Raw genomic sequence first — 16,742 nt, 5'->3', positions numbered from 1 at the left:
TGGAGTCTTTGATGTCTGACCAGGTTTCAGCTTCATGGTCGTGTCCAGCTTCAACAACAAACCCTAGGTGGACTTCAGCAAGTATTGTAATTGGCTTTTGTATATTCTGTACATGTGCAAAGCATTTCTTTTCTCTCTGTGTGCACCACTTATTACTAAATGGGGCTCGTATCCTACTTCTTCCAAGGAGCTTTTCATACCTAACACAAGATTTTTCTAATAGTTGTCAGAATTTGTGTTCCCTTGGTTGTCAAACATTGTTTCATAATTGTTTTGGACTTGTTTCTTGTGCTTCCTTGTTTTGTTCATGCAGCTGAACCACCAGTTTCCTAAAGAATATCCTCCAATAATACTAACATTAATAATAATTTTTATAATTATAATGAATAATAATAATAATAAACGATGCATCTCATTGAACCCTCACAACACATCCAGGGAGATGGACAGGAATAGCAAGGATTATTAAGCTCAGGATGGTAAGGATGATAATACAGTAGTTTAAATCTGACTGAGAAGATAGAATCTCTGTGACTTCAGAGTTGAGAAATCTAAGGCAAAGAGCTTAAGTTTCTTTCCAAAATAACTCAGCTAGTAAGGGTCTGAGGCCCAATTTGAATTGAGATCTTTCCAACGTCAAGCCCAGCTTTCTATCTACTCCCTTTTCTATCTAGAGATTTAGGGTACAAGGAACTCCTAGTAAGGAATAGATGGAGATTGCCAAAGCATATTATTAATGTTGTTGTTGCAGTTGCTCCAGCCACGTCTTACTCCTTGTGGCCTCATTTGATGTTTCTTGGCAAGAATACTGGAATGATTTGCCATTTCCTTTTGTGGCTTATTTTACAGATGAAGAAACTGAGACAAACATGGTTAAGTGACTTGCCCAGGGTCACACAGCTAGTAAGTATCTGAGGCCAGATTTGAACTCATGAAGATGAGTCTTCCTGACTACAAGCCCAGAGCTCTATCCACTGTACCATGTAGCAGATATCAATGTAGATAAGCAAATGATAGTTTTAGGAATTTGCCTAAGAAGTTAAATGTTTTGATCAGAGTTAATATCTATCTGAGTTGGTTCTTGAGCCTAGCTTTCTTGATGTCCAGGCTAGTCTTCTATTCACTCTCACCAGTGCCACTCATATGTTATTTAATAATCAACTTTTCTTCTTGGATTTCATATTCATAACAAACTTATGAGGTATGTAAGGAAAATATCAATATCTTCATTTTACAGAATTGGAAACAGACTTAGAGATTTAGGTGATACTTAGATCATTCTATGCATTCATTCATAACCTTTTTAAACCATGACAGATGAACCAGTAGAGAATGGTTATGAAGCAATTATGAAAATATAAAAGAAGGTAAACTGTATACATATATGTATGTATATATATATATATATATAAACATATCTACATGTATGTGTATATATTCATATGTGTAACCCATAGATAATAGATAGATATGGATTACACAGACACACATATGTACTATGTGTGCATATACACACACAGTATATACACACACATATGTACATTAAGTCAAAGAAAGCTTTCTGGAGTTTGTGAGATATGATCCATATGCTAACTACAAGGGAGGAGGTCATTTTGTGCATGTAAAAATGTTTTGTTTTTTTTAATAAAAATCTTTACTTAAAGCTTTGAGTTCCAAATAATATCACTCCTTCCCTTCCTCTCCTCTCCCCTCCCTGACATGGTAAGCAATATGATATAGGGTATACGTGTGCAACTATGTAAAACATTTCCATATTAGTAGTTTTCTATAAGACTTGAAAAAAAGGAAAAATATTTGAAAGAAAGAACATGAAAAAATCATGCTTTAATCTGTGTTCAATCAATATCAGTTCTTTGTCTGGAAGTGGATAATGTGCTTCATCATTGGTCCTTTGGGATTATCTTGGATCACTATATTTTTTAAAGTTTTTTTTTATGCCCACTTTTAAAATTAATCTGTATAGCTAACATTTCCAATGACTTTAAATATACACAATCAACAAAACAAAAAGACGAGCCCTGATATGTTAGTATTTACTATGTTTTAGGTATAAATGCTCACAATGAAAATTTTGCAATCTCTTCTCCCCAGCCATTCTTATCATAAAAGTATTTTATTATTTTCTAGTTACATGTAGAGATAGTTTTCACATTTGTTTTTATAAGATTTCTAGTTTCACATTTTTCTCCCTCCCTCCCTTCCCTTCCCTCTCCCCAAAACAGCAAGCAATCTGATATAGGTTATATATGTACAAAAATCACATTAAATATATTTTTGCATTAGTCATGCTATGAAAGAAGAATCAGAGCAAAAGGGAAAAACCTTAAAAAAGAAAAACAAAAAAGTAGAAATAGTATGGTTCAATATGCTTCTAGATTCCACAGTTCTTTTTTCTGGATTTGGAGAGCATTTTCCATCATGAGTCCTTTGGAATTATCTCAAGATAATTATCTTGAGATAATTCCAAAAGCTGAGAAGAGTCATGTCTATCACAGTTGATCAACACACAATCTTGTTAATACTATGCACAATGTTCTCCTGCTTCTACTCATCTCACTCTGCATCAGTTCATGTAAGTCCTTCTAGGTTTTTCTGAAATCTGCCTGCTCATCTTTTCTTACAGCACAATAGTACTCCATTACATTAATATACCACAACTTGTTCAGCCATTCCCCAATTAATGGGCATCCCCTCAATTTCCAATTCCTTGCCACTACAAAAAGAGCAGCTATAAAAATTTTTGTACATATGGGTCCTTTTCGCGTTTTTATGATCTCTTTGGGATACAGACCTAACAGTGGTATTGCTGGGTCAAAGGTTATGCACAGCTTTTTAGCCCTTTGGGTATAGTTCCAAATTGCTCTCCAGAATTGTTGGATCAATTCACAGCTCTACCAAAAATTCATTAGTGTTCAGATCACTCTATTTCTGAGAAAAATTAAACCATTCACCGTTCTTCATAGAAAAATATTGTTGTTAACTGCATACAACATTTTCCTGGTTCTACTCGCTTAAATATACATCAGTTGATATGTCTTTCCAGGTTTTTCTGAAATCATCCTATTTGTCATTTGTTATAGCACAATAATACTCTATTACAATCATATACCACAGCTTGTTTAGCCATTCCCTGACTGATGGGCACTCCTTTGATTTCCAATTCCTAGCCACTACAAAAAGAGCTGCTTGAAATATTTTAGTACAAATAGTTCCCTTTCTCTTTTTTTGGATGTCAATAGGATATTAACCTAGCAGTGACAGGGCAAATGTCTTAAGAATTAGAAATTACCTTTCTAGGGAAATGAAAATTTGCACCTGAGTTCCAATCCAGCTTCAGACATTTATTAGCTGTGTAATTCTGGGCAAGTCACTTAACCTCTGTCTGCCTAGGTTTCCTCAGCTTTTCAATGTGGATAATAATAGCAACTAACTCCCAGTATTTTTGTGTAGATCAAATGAAATAATATTTACACAAAGTACTTTGCAAATCTTAAAGTTCCATTTAAATGCTAGCTACTATTATTATATTAGCATTATTGTATTATTATTTAAACAATGCTTTGCACATGAGACAGAGCACTGCATAGTAGAGAAAGTAGGTATCAGAGTCAGGTAATCCTGTGTTCAAATCCTGCCTCAGTTAAATGCTTTGAGCATCAATTTTCACATCTGTCAAATGGCTGTATTCATGGTATCTGGCATGAAAGATTGTTGTGAGGCTCAAATGACATAATGAATATAAAGTACCTTGCAAAGGTCTAGCTAAAGGTGAACTATTATTATTATGTTCTTGGCACTCAAAAGGGCATAAAAATGAACAAGATACAGGTCCTGCCCTCAACGAATTTATAATCTCATAGGATCATAGAATGTTAATACATATGCATGTATACAAATAAATGCAATATTATAATAGGATAGAATTAATGAATTAATGAAAAAAACTATTAAATGCTTACTTTATGCAAAGAACCCTGTTGAACTCTGGGGATGGAAATTAAAAAGGGACTATAATCTCTTCTCTCTAGGAGTTCACATTCTAATGGGGGGAGACAATACATATTGTAGGTTATAGCTACAAGTCAGATGGAAAGGTCCTCATAGAGTGAAGAGAAAAAACAGATGGATGAGCATATAAAAAGAAACACCCATAGAAAGAAGACCACAAGAGTTTTAAAAAAATTAAAAGGAGAAATTTCTTCTGACTGGGGGTCCAGCCAGTTCTTTTTTGGAAATTTTCCTTCTGTTTCCTCTGAGCCTTGAAAAGTGAGTAATTCATTTTGACTTTAGAAAAAGAAAACTTATTAATATTTTTGTTCATCTCATATATTTACCAATCTTTCCCAAATAACTGATAGTTATAGGAAGAAACTGAACCACTCCACAAAGCTAAACAGCATATTGGAAAATGTCTGACAATATTTGCAGCATCCCACCTCTATTCAGAAGCATGAGGATGCCTGCTCAAATTGCCTCCTTGGAATCATTTGGTTATTCTAATTTGACATCATTCATCTTCTGTTGCTGTCTTTTTCTTCTACCTACTTATATCACTGAAGGTATATGGGCTTTAACAGGTGGAGCTGGAAGGAGAGCTGCCCCACAATTATTTGTCAACAACTAGACATAGCAAATGTGAGATGAATGATCACTGCTTATTAACCTATTTCTAAGGCTGGACTAGACTCCTTGACTCACCAAGTATGAATTAGAAGGGCTTTTAGATCAAGTCAAACACTTGAATTTTGTAGATGAGGAAACAGAGATGCAGAAAAAGGAAATGATTTATTTGAGAGCAATCTGTCAGTTAATTAGTCAACAGGCATCTATTAAAATATTATTATGTTTGTTCCAGACACTGCACTAGGTGCCAGAATGAGACAAGTTCATTTACTCTACGTCATATACACATTTATTAATTAAATTCAATTGCTAATTCAATTCAACACACATTATTAAGTACCTACTGAAGGGAAGAGTAGGTGCTGGATGCCCCCCCCCTCCAAAAAAAAAAAGAGTCATGGATTTTGCATAAGCCTTGCTTTTATAATAATAAGATAAGGGATCATAGAGACCACATTCCTTACTTGCAAGGATTAGGCTTAAAGGCCAGTTCTTCTGACTCCCACCTCAGGTCTACCAGCGTGGTGGTCTCTTCCATGGGAAAGCCTTAGTTCTGACCCTGCTGAGCCCACTACCTCTAGTAGAACTGGACAAGAAGCTAGTCTTTTGTGAATTATGAGAAAGAGTTGATAGCATGAGATCTTTAACTCTTTTCATTTTCAGGGGAGAGAACTCATCCCTCTGCCTCCTAATATGTGGCCTCTTCCTCCCATATTCACATGTTACCCACTATTGCCAGTCAACAACTAAGTTAGGAGAGCTTCCTCTAAAAAGTGAACTAGAACAGTCCTTTTATCTTGCCCACTTTTAGAACTGAGGTCTGAAAGTTATGCTGCAAGAAATTGAGTCTTGCTTTTCCTCAGCAGATTTTTAGAATTTCTGGACATTTGCCCCCCACCAGACCAAAAGAAGAGCTTCTAAAGTGGGAAACCATTTTTATCTCCAAGTAGTTCTTTGAGGGAGTTATTTTGGAAGCTCTGGCCAAAGGCCTACATTTCTAACCATGTCACGTTTCTTCTCAGGGTTTCATGTATCTCTTCCTACTCAAGCCATGAAATGAGGTCTTGCATTCTTCCTTGTTGTGGGCTCCCTTTGGATGCAGATGAAATAAGGAACTTACAATTCAGACTGCTCCAGGGGTAGGCCTTTGGGGACTTTAATATATGCTTTCCCAAACCTCTGACTGAGTGTTGAGGATTTCAGGTTCCTGGCCAACTACAAACTAGCTTTCAATAAGAACCTTAGATTTTGGAAACTGCTAAAAGTCCACAAAACAAAACAAAACAAACAAACCAACAGAAGCTTTGTTTCTCCTCCTCCTCTCCAAATGGTACGATCTTCAACTTTTTTTTTGGTGTTGTTCATTCTATTCTGGCTGTTAATGACTCCATTGGGGATTTTCTGGGCAAAGATACTGGAGTGGTTTGCCATTATCTTCTCCAATTCATTTTACAGATGAGGAAACTGAGACAAATAGTATTAAGTAACTTGCCCAGAGTTACACAGCTAGTAGGTGTCTAAGGCCATATTTGAACTTAAGAAGGTGAGTCTTCCTGATTCCAGGCCCTGTACCTTATCTACTGTGGCACCTAGCTGCTTACTTTAAACTTAGTTCAACTCAATTTAATCAACATTATATATATATATATATGTATATATAGATGTGTGTGTGTGTGTGTGTGTGTATCTATATCTATATCTATCTATCTATCTATCTATCTATCTATCTATCTATCTATCTATCTATCTATCTATCTATCGTATGGAAGTAAAACAAAACAAAACAGATATTTGTCTTAAACTGGACCTCAGATGTCTGGCTACCTTTTGTGCTTTGTGTTTCTTTACACATGTGATGAAATGACAAACCTAGGAGGGAATGTTTCTAGCTTTTGTGGATATCTAATGAGCTTGAGAATTTGGGAACAACTGAATCTATATGTTAATGAGCACCAGAAGGTGATTTCTCCAACAATTTCTCTGGGGAGAAAATGAGCCCTCCCAGAAAGATACAACTGAGAAAAAGACTAAGAAAACCTAAGCCATACTCTGGCTTGTCTGAAATATATGGACCTTGAGTGAATTGCTCAGACAACTCAAAAGTAAAAATAAAATGAATATCAGAAGCACAAGTTTCCTGAGAGATTTTGCCTCCCAAGAAGGTATTATAGAAATCAGGAATTAACGGTTACATATATGATTTGTCAATGCCTACTTAGGATTCTTGTGTTTTGAGCGTTCTTTGTGATGAGAGAAATACAGAGATTTTTACCTTTCTATGAGTACATTTCTATAAAGGGACCTGTTATCCCTTTAGGGAAAACTATATACCTTGATTCTTTTTTTGCCAAGAAGTCACCAGTATGACAACAAAATAAGCTATGAGTATGGGAAAATTCTCATCTCCCTGTCTTAGAGGCCAAAGGAATTGTCTAAGCTCTATGGTGAACTGGTTGCTTGGAACTCTTTGCATGACTCTAAGCCATGTGTTCACTTTAGTTCGAGGCTCTTAGGAAAGACCAGTAAGATAGGACAATGCTTAAGTCTACTCAGTTCTCTAGATAATTTTCCAGAATGGGAAATATGATTCCCAAATCCATACAATTACTTTCTGGTGACTGTGAAGAGAGCTACTGAGGAGAGCATAATGGGAAGGCCTTTTGATGTATTAGAATGGACACTTCCCATAGTGTTGAGTATGCATGCTCTTGCTCTATGGAAAAAGATATGTTCTTGAGACTTTAGTGGGAGCTAGAGCTCTTTTCCCCCTCTCCCTCCAGCCTCTCTAGCAACAATTACAAAATTTATATTCACATTTCAGGAAGTACAGGCTACTTGCCTAGATGACCATGATATTGGATCTCAAATCTCTAGCTGCTTCTTCTGCATTGTGTTTCTTTTTTGAGCAAAAACCACCAACCAATGATCCTAAGAGATGAGTATTTCCATCACTGATAGCTACCTTGGAAATTGGGGCATTTCTGAGTTTCTACAGGATGTGTTTTCAACACCTATATCCTGCTCATATAAAATGTTCATGCACAAATTTAGACATTTCCAACCTGGCAAAAAGTGAAAGTAAAATGCTTATACACAGGATCACAAGATGATAGAATCATAGATTGGAAGACGGAAGGGAGGTGAGTATAGAAATCACCTGTGATTTCTCTCTCCTTTTACAGATAAAGGAACGGCAGTGGAGGTCTAGTGTCATTGAGAGATTTTCCACAAGGTTACATAAGTGGTTAATGATACAGTAGAGATTGTGATTATAAATTCAGTCACCAAACTGTCTCTCCCTGGTTTGCAGTTCCACTTGTTTCCTGTTTTAAGGATTTTTTTTTCATGCACACTTATGAAAAGTGGAGTATATCTTAATTATTCATTTTATTGCAGAATACATAAATAACTGTCCTTTATCTGATATATTCTTCTTTGTACATTGAGTACCTTTTCTAACAGAGCCTCAGTTAATCACAGTGGGGGAGACTCTAATCATGAACCAGATCAATCAATCAATCAGATCTAGGTTTTGTTGAAGGCAGTTTTCAAGAACTTAGTTGAGGGGGTGATTAATGATCTAGCTGGGATTAGAAAAAAAGATCTAATTTATTGGTGGTCTATACCCCTTCTGTACATCTCCCCAAAGAATAAGCACAATTCACTTGAATCCAGGGCCAAGGCTACAGGGGATAGAAATATTACACTATGTTCGGTCATCTGAACCTAGGATTACTATTTAACAAATCAAGCATCAACAAACATATTTAATAGTCAATCATGGGTTAGGCACTGTTTGAGGTGCTCGGGACACAAAGACAAAAATTTAAAAAAGAAAAAAAAGACAAATTCATGCTCTCATGCAACTCATGCACTAAAGCACTAAAATGATTGACATATTCCTTTCAGTGGAGAAAGCATATACATACAAGTATATATAAAATTATTTCAATCTAAGTACCAAGTATTTTAGGGACACAGGGCACTCACTTCCAGTGGAGAGGATCAGGAATAGCTTTATTTGAACACTAGACAATATTCAGGACCTAACCCTCAGTGCTCTCAGATTTGGAAGTAGAGTAAAGCACGATCCTTCCATCGCACATCCCCTCACCACTCCCCCCCAACCACACACACACACACACACACACACTCAGACTGGGCAGGGTGAGTATGTCTGAACCGACCTGTGGATTTTAGAGAACATGCATTTCCTGTACTCCACTGATCCTGTTGGCAAGCACTCTCTTGCTGTGGGTTGTGGACAAAACTGATGTTAGAAGCTGCTCCAGTAATTTCTGTGACATGCAGTGATGGGATCCCACTGTCTAGCCTCCTGTCTTTGGCTACTGAAGAGTTCAAAGGGAACAAAATGACTAAATTGTACCAGAGCACCCCTTGGCATGCAGCTGTAACACAAATATTTTGAAACTACTCTTTACATTTCACTTCTCTGTTTCCAATAATCTTAGGCATAGATCTTTAGGTTAGGGCTATATGAGATATAGTTATATATAGTGATATATATAAGCATTTTCCAAGCACCTGGGGCATTGGGTATGATATTTTAATACTGATAACCTTTGCCCTTGCACCAAGTGAATTTTCTTGCATACATTATGAAGTGAAAGAGACTTGGGTTGTTTCTAGGTTTTGTTTCTCAAGCATTTTGGGAGGATTTGAATTTAGAAAGTCCAAGGAATTGCCCTACATATCTAAAGCCATTTCTTCAACCAAAGAAACCCAAAGCTGAGTTTCATCCTTTAGCTCATACAACTTTGATGAAAGAGTTAAGCAGATGACTGATAAATTTCCAAGACAAGTTGGACTCAGTCTCCTCAGGTAAAGAAACTGAGGACAAGAAGGTTGAAAGAAAAAGAAAACAAAAACTTCTCTTGACCTTGCTACCTTGACAAGCTAATGGTCTACTCCTTGCCCATCTCCAGCCCATGGCTATGTCCCTTCTCCATAAAACTTCTGAAACTGTTTTTTCTTAAGGTCATCGATGGCCTTCATACCAGTAAATGTAATAATCAGTTTACAGGAGAAAGGAGGTGGTGGGAAAATAGAAGAAATCAAAGTAGACTGCTCTTTCTACAAGTTTATTAGTAAAATGAAGGAGCAAAGGTTATCATAGGTAGATGATATATATATATGGATATAAATCTATATATGTATATATACATATATCTATGTATGTATCTATAACTATATATACATAAGTCTATCAATATGTCTGTCTGTCTATCTATGTATCAATTGTGTGCATATATTGTATATGAAAGCTGTCTCTGACACATATCATCTGTGGGATCCTAGGCAAGGCACATAATATCTGTGTAATCTCTAAGACTATAAGTTAAAGAAAAGATACCAATTTGCATTGATAAAGTTGCCACATAGGAGAGTTCCTGATGTTAACTAAATCACAGGATTAGTCACTATCTATATACCCTTATGTAAAAATGCATGTGAATATATTTGTACATGTGTTTAAAAATATCCATGTATGCATGTATATTATATGCATATATATATACATTTATAAACATGATGTTTTTGTTGATGAGATTATTGAGTATTTTGAATGATTTACCTTTGTGCATATTCTATGTGTATGTGCATGTGTGTGTGTGTGCACACGCGCATGCGCGTGTGTTTAACTTTGACTCAAAGATCTAAGGACATTTGAAGTCCAAATAGCCTGTATAGATTTAGGGTTGAGCAATAGAGTAGGAGAACCATTGAATGTGTGAACTCAAAGATACCTTAGTATTCCCTTCACCCAACTTTTACCCACCAATCCATTTAACACAGGTATTAAATGGAAGTTTTCAAACACAGTGTTTTGACTCTAAGTCCAAACTTCTTCTCACTACCTTTGCCAAGGATCCTCTCTGGAAACATCTAAGCCTCTCACTTTCATGGAGAGACTATGCATTTATTGACTTTCTTTCATTTATTGTCCTTCTCATTCCATACAACCTCTCCAATCTGTGGAATATTTTTAATTAAAAAGTATGTTTGTGGGAGTGGAAGGGGGAGGCCGGCAATACATTCATGTTATGTAACTTTTATAAAAGGACTCTCTGTATTGAGGACATGCAGCTGTTCTTTCCATAAGTCTGTTCTGAGCAATCTGCTGACAATGGTGAGGTTTGGGTTACATCAGATGAAATCCTAGCATTCCCATTTCTCTACTTTACACAGATTGAAGATCTTTTGCATCTAACAGGGGAATATAGCAGCAGTAATCAAAGAGCAGTGACTAGTGCAAGAAATCAAATACCCACTTCTGTAGTGAAACCACAAAATTGAAAGGAACACCAAAAGGCCAACTAATGCAACCCCCTGCCTACAGGATGAGGAAATTCTCATTTCAGACCCAAAAGATCTAATAATAATTGCTACCAGTAGGGCTTCAAAGACATATGCAAAAGACCTTGGAAATTAACTAGTCCACTTCCTTAATTCTGAGACACATAAATGGTAAGTGACATGTCTAAGGTCATTCAATTACTAAGTATCAGACCTTGGATTTGAATCCAAGTCAGCTGCCTCCTAATCCAGCACTCTTTCCACCATAGGACACAGTGTAGATTTGATGATAAATCACATGCTTAACATATCAGCAGTTGTGACTGCGGGCTTTTATAGTGCCGAGTTTTGTAACAAAATCATAGAAAACTGCAAGTAGGCAATATGACTCAGTAGTAGCAAATATGCTTTCTCTTGTGAAACCATAGATTCAGGCCCTGATGTTTACATATATGGGAATGAGGCAACATAGATGACTTTGTTGGATTACAAATACACAAAGGATGCATTATTTCGGTGATTAGGCTTTATCGATATTAATGTTCATGCTCTAATAAATTAATATCATCATGTATATTACATGACATTTGGTATGATTTACTGTGGAATAGATACATTTCTGTTTAATGATCATTTTTGAGGGTCTGCTTTGCTATAGAAAAGTACCTGAAATATTTTCACTGTTCTTCCCTACTTCTTGGCATCTCTTTTGAAAACTCAATTTGATTGGGGCCCCTTTACAGGAATCCTTTCCTGATGTACCCAGTTTATAGCATTCTCCATTTCCTCAAAATCACAACACTGTTTTTATTTGGAAGATAGATAGATAGATGATAGCCAGATAGCCAGATAGATAGATCGATAGATCGATAAATCGATAGATAGATATTGATAAATAGATGATAGACAGGTAGATAGCTGTTAGACAAATAGATAGGTAGATGACAGAGATGGATAAATGATAGATAGATGATAAATCGATGATGGATGATAAGTCTGTTTCAGACACACAAATATATACATATATACATATACTATATATAGTATGTGTATGTATTTATATATACACAAACATATGTACTGGAAAACAAAATTGTACATGTACATATGTGTCCATATGTGTACGTGTATACATATATACATGTACTATATATGAGACATTATATATGTTTATATACATAAAGTATATTCATGCATATATACAAATATATTATATATATGCATATTTACTGTAAAAAACTTTACACATACATTTGTATGTATACACACATACACAATAGAAACATACTGCACTTTAATTGATGAACGACACTGTGGTAAAAAAATATGAAAGTTTTTTTTAACAGTCGGTTAGGATAACTGAAAAAGCCCCACTTCCGTTCTCTTTACCCCGGAAGTCGAGTGCCTAGCAGGCAGTCTGACCTGCTCAGCAGGCGGACTGTTGGTCTCCTTCCCAAAAGGGTGGTCCTTCAAAAACTGGCGTCTTTCAGTTATCCTAACCGACTGTCGACGTTAACAGAGACAATAAAGAGTATATTTAATGAGGTTGAAAGAAGAGTCTATATTCTGCTTCCATTATGAAGTGTGACTACTTGCTTCAGTTAAACTTGATGAAGTTAAAAGATCAGCAATGCCCTTGTCATGGTCTAAGATTGGAGTACTTTTGAGTCAAGAGAGAGCACTGGGCACTGGGTCTTAAACTGTGGAGAAGAGCCCCAGAGACTCTAGCTGAGCAACCTGCCCAGCAGAGATACTGCTCCCAGGGAAAATAGCAGGACGGTATCATGACAAGGGTAAGAGCATGAAGAGGAATAGGTTGCCTGGTCTGGCTCTCCCATTCTTCTCTGAGAGTATATTCTAACTGAGCCCACTCTTTACACAGATTCTGTGTACAGTTTAGTGAAGGTGTGTCCTAGGTTTATGGGAGCAGAAGAGTTAAGATCTAAAGAGATCTTGACAAATTAGATTATTGTGCCAAACATAGTAAGTTAAAATTTAGTAAAGATAAATGTAAAGTCTCAGACATACATTTCATATGTCCAAAGTGTAAGAAGTGGTGTGATTAGACAGATCCTTGTTTGAAAAAAAATCTCAATATTTTAGTAGAATACAAGCACAAAATTTTGGTCACGTGATTTTTGCTGTTCAGTCATTTCAATCATGTCTGACTCTTGAAGACTGTATTTGGGGTTTTCTTGGCGAAGATACTGAATTGTTTTCCATTTCCTTTTTCAGCTCATTTTACAGATGGGGAAACTGAGGCAAACAGGATTAAGTAACTTGCCCAGATTCACCCAGCTTGTACGTATCAAGGCCAGATTTGAACTCAGGAAGATGAGTCTTCCTCTATCCACTGAACCACCCAGCTAGCTACATAAGAGTGTGATATGGTACTCAAATACAATATGCTATAATCACACAGAGAAAGGTTGAGATACACATCACTGGATGGAATATATACAGCAATGACATCATAAATTCATCATAGTCTTGAGCTTCTGGATCAAATACGAACTAGAATATTTTGTTCAGTTATAGGTTCCAGATTTTAGAAGGGCTTTAAGCTAATGGCAAGTGAGTATAACTAGGGATGCTTCACCTGGAGAAGAGAGAACTTAGTGGGGAGAGAAGAGCGATGATGTACAATAGCTATATTTAAGAATTTGAACAGCTGACAATTGAAGATGGATTACACGTGTTCTGTTTAGGGACAAAATGAGGACCTAAGAGTAATGGGTAGTAGCTTAATAGATACCTACAAATGGATTGCGCCTGCCTTGAGAAGTAATGGGTTTTCCCTCACTGGAGGTCTCTAAGCAAATGCTGTATGACCACTTGCAAGGTAGGTTGTATTGTAGTTACATGTTAGAGTAATATTGTTTTCTCTCTACTATAAGGCACAAAGACTTCGCAATTTGCTCACGATAATACAGTTAGTATAAGATGAATTTGAACCCAAATTTTCCTCAATACAAACTCAATTTTCTTTCTATGACACCAAGTTGCTGTTTCTATTGAGAAAGAACACTTGAAGGTCATAATTGGAAAGGATTTTCCATGGCTTTAACTGCTAAAACTTTACATATTACAATAAACATCATAGAAATACCAGATTCTGTTGCTGCTGCTGTTGCTGCTGCTGCTGCTACTGCTACCACTTCCAGTACCACTACCACCACCACCACCACCATCGCTGCTGCTGCTGCTGCTACTACTACTACTAGCAAATGAAAAAGGAGTTATTGGCCAGCCATTGTTACCTTGAGTGTGGATATGTATGTGGGGAGAAGGATCAGAATGTTTACAAGCCAGAAAAGCCATTAACAGGGAATGCAAACGAAAAACTAAAGCAGCAGATAGCAAAATAACAAAACCTGAGATGCTTTGAATTAAGGTGCCAGGATAGGCAAAATGCATATAGAATGACAGTTATTAACTCTTATCTTGTCAAAAGGGGTAAAAAAGAAAGATTGATGTATTATAATATGTATAATAATATGTGCCTCCTATATGACCTTAGATGATTCATATCTTTCTTTCCCTACAATGAAATGATGGTTTGCAGTAGTCTTCCTCTTTATTTCAGGTTGAGATATGCCTTCCAAGACTCTTTGCATCTTAAAGGAACTAGTGGTTTCTGGGGACTAGTCAAGCCCAAATCAAGTCACTGGCAAGGGACTGTACTATAGCAGTCAGAACAACATTTCCTCATGTCCTCCAAATCTTCCAAGAGAGAAGTCCAGCCCTATTCAGACCCCCTGTTTAGGCTGACCAGTGGTTGTGTCTGTTCCATGTCCCAATCTAAAAGACTCACCCAGAAGACAGAACTGTAGCTAATAACTAGAATTTACATGAAGGCATATTTTAGCTTCATGTCAGGAAACCAACCAATCAACCAACCAACCAACTATCCAAACTACAGACAAACCAAAACCTTAAAACATTCAGACCTAGGATTGGGTCACACAAACATTATACATAAAGGTAAAGTAAAATTTGAACCTAGTTCTTCTATACTCTGAATGTTTTAAGGTATATATAAATATATATATACACATACATACACACACATACACACATACATATATATTTTGAGGGTCAAAGCAGTTTTATTTCTCATCATTCTGTGATGGTGGTGTACAAAAACGCCAGTAGAGCAAAGAAATAAAAGTGTAACAGTCAGGGAACATAATTTATGTCTGAGTATTTTACACGCCCTTCTCCATGAGAGCTTCTAGGTAACTGTTTTCTTCTAAGGAAGGACTCAGGGGACACAGGAGGGTGCCTCCAGCCTCCCTACTGATACTTGACAAAGCCTTTCAGATCTTCCTGAAAGTTGATGTATTCCTGGTGTTCTAAGGCCGTGCTGAGCTCCAACAGTTCATCTGCAAAAGTATTGGGCACCCCTGGGTCTGCCAGGAAGTCCATCAAGTGGTCATACAGGGCCCAGTCCGGGGAATCCGTGTTAAGTTTGTAGTTGGTATCCTTCCAGTTGGATTGGCTAGCGGGCTGAAAGCTCACTTCCTGGATGGAGAAAGTGTCACTTTCCTCCTCCTGTCCACCCTCGTTCTCTGGATAGTGGCAGTCCAAAACAAGGGCGTCCTGGGTATCATCCTTCACAACCTCCACCACGAAGTTCAGGGTTGGCCTTAGTTCAGGCTCTTGCTCCTCTTGGGACTTCTGTCCCTCCGGTACCATCATCAAATGTTGGTGGGATACTGTTCTTAATATCGAATGTGACTGTGACTCTGGCCAACTAATCTCCAGACCAACTTGATTTCTGTCCCTTGCACACCCAGTTCCCAATCCCCAGACATCTTGGGGAGGGGTTAGTGTTTCTAGATTTTCCTCTCCTTAATTTCATCTGTCTGGAATTCGGCAAAAGCCTTCCCCTCGGTGTGGAGTCCCACTCACGTGCACGACCACAGGCAGGGCACCCTCCGAGGCGGCTGTAGGAGGCGGGGGCGCGCAGGCTCAGGGGCGGCCAGCGACTTCTCCTCCCAAGAAGCTTCCGAAAGTGCGGGTGGCAGCGGCCACGGCAGGGCACAGGGCCCCGGCCACAGGGCGCAGCAGCAGGGACAATAGCAGCGGGGCCGTTAACGAGACGCGGAACGGGGTGAGAGGGACGACAGAGACCAGAAGGACAACAGAGAGGGCAAAAAATGTGACCCTAATTTTCTAGGCAGTTCCCTTAATACTGTAATGTGTGGCGTTAGTAGAAAAAAGTCCCTTGTCTAGTAAATTCCTTATACCGATGAGACCACAGGTATAGCCCCTACCTGTTGTTCCTTGAACTTAGTAGGTGTTAACAAATGTTTATTGGAATGAATTGGACTAGGTCATAATCAATGTAGGTATGAATAAACAGAATCACCATATTTCTCCTTTTAGAAAAGCTAAAGAAATTTACTTCTCTCGGGCCAACAAGATTCTCATCAATCAGCCATGATGACCCTTTTCTCCCATTGATAAGTTCTTCCTGGAGTGTAAACATTTGGAGAGAGGCACAAGTTGGTCAACTTTCATTCACCTATTTCTATTTCTGAATCTCTGGACATTGACAGCATTCAAAAAGAAGAACCTTCCTTGGCACCCCAACCCCAAGATTTCCAGTTCTTTTTTGTATATTGTCTTCCCTGAAGAGAATATAAGATCCCTGTGGGGCAAGGATTGCCTTTTTTATTTCTGATGTTTGTATTCCCAGAACTTAGCACAGTTCTTGGAACACAGCAAGGACTTAATAAATGCTTCTTCCCTGGCCTTCTATTTTTATACTTTAA

At 37.5% G+C, this 16,742-nt stretch overlaps 1 pseudogene; it reads right to left on the bottom strand.

Annotated features, from left to right (window-relative positions):
* Nucleotides 1-15,258: 15,258 nt before the first annotated feature.
* The window catches only part of LOC122746240, an 84,181-nt pseudogene continuing 82,697 nt past the window's right edge, over nt 15,259-16,742 (bottom strand).

This window comes from Dromiciops gliroides, chromosome 1, assembly GCF_019393635.1.
Source record: "Dromiciops gliroides isolate mDroGli1 chromosome 1, mDroGli1.pri, whole genome shotgun sequence".
NCBI classification, from domain to species: Eukaryota; Metazoa; Chordata; class Mammalia; order Microbiotheria; family Microbiotheriidae; genus Dromiciops; species Dromiciops gliroides.
The sequence above is the reverse complement of the archived record's forward strand: the minus strand, read 5'-3'. Positions and strand labels throughout refer to the sequence as shown.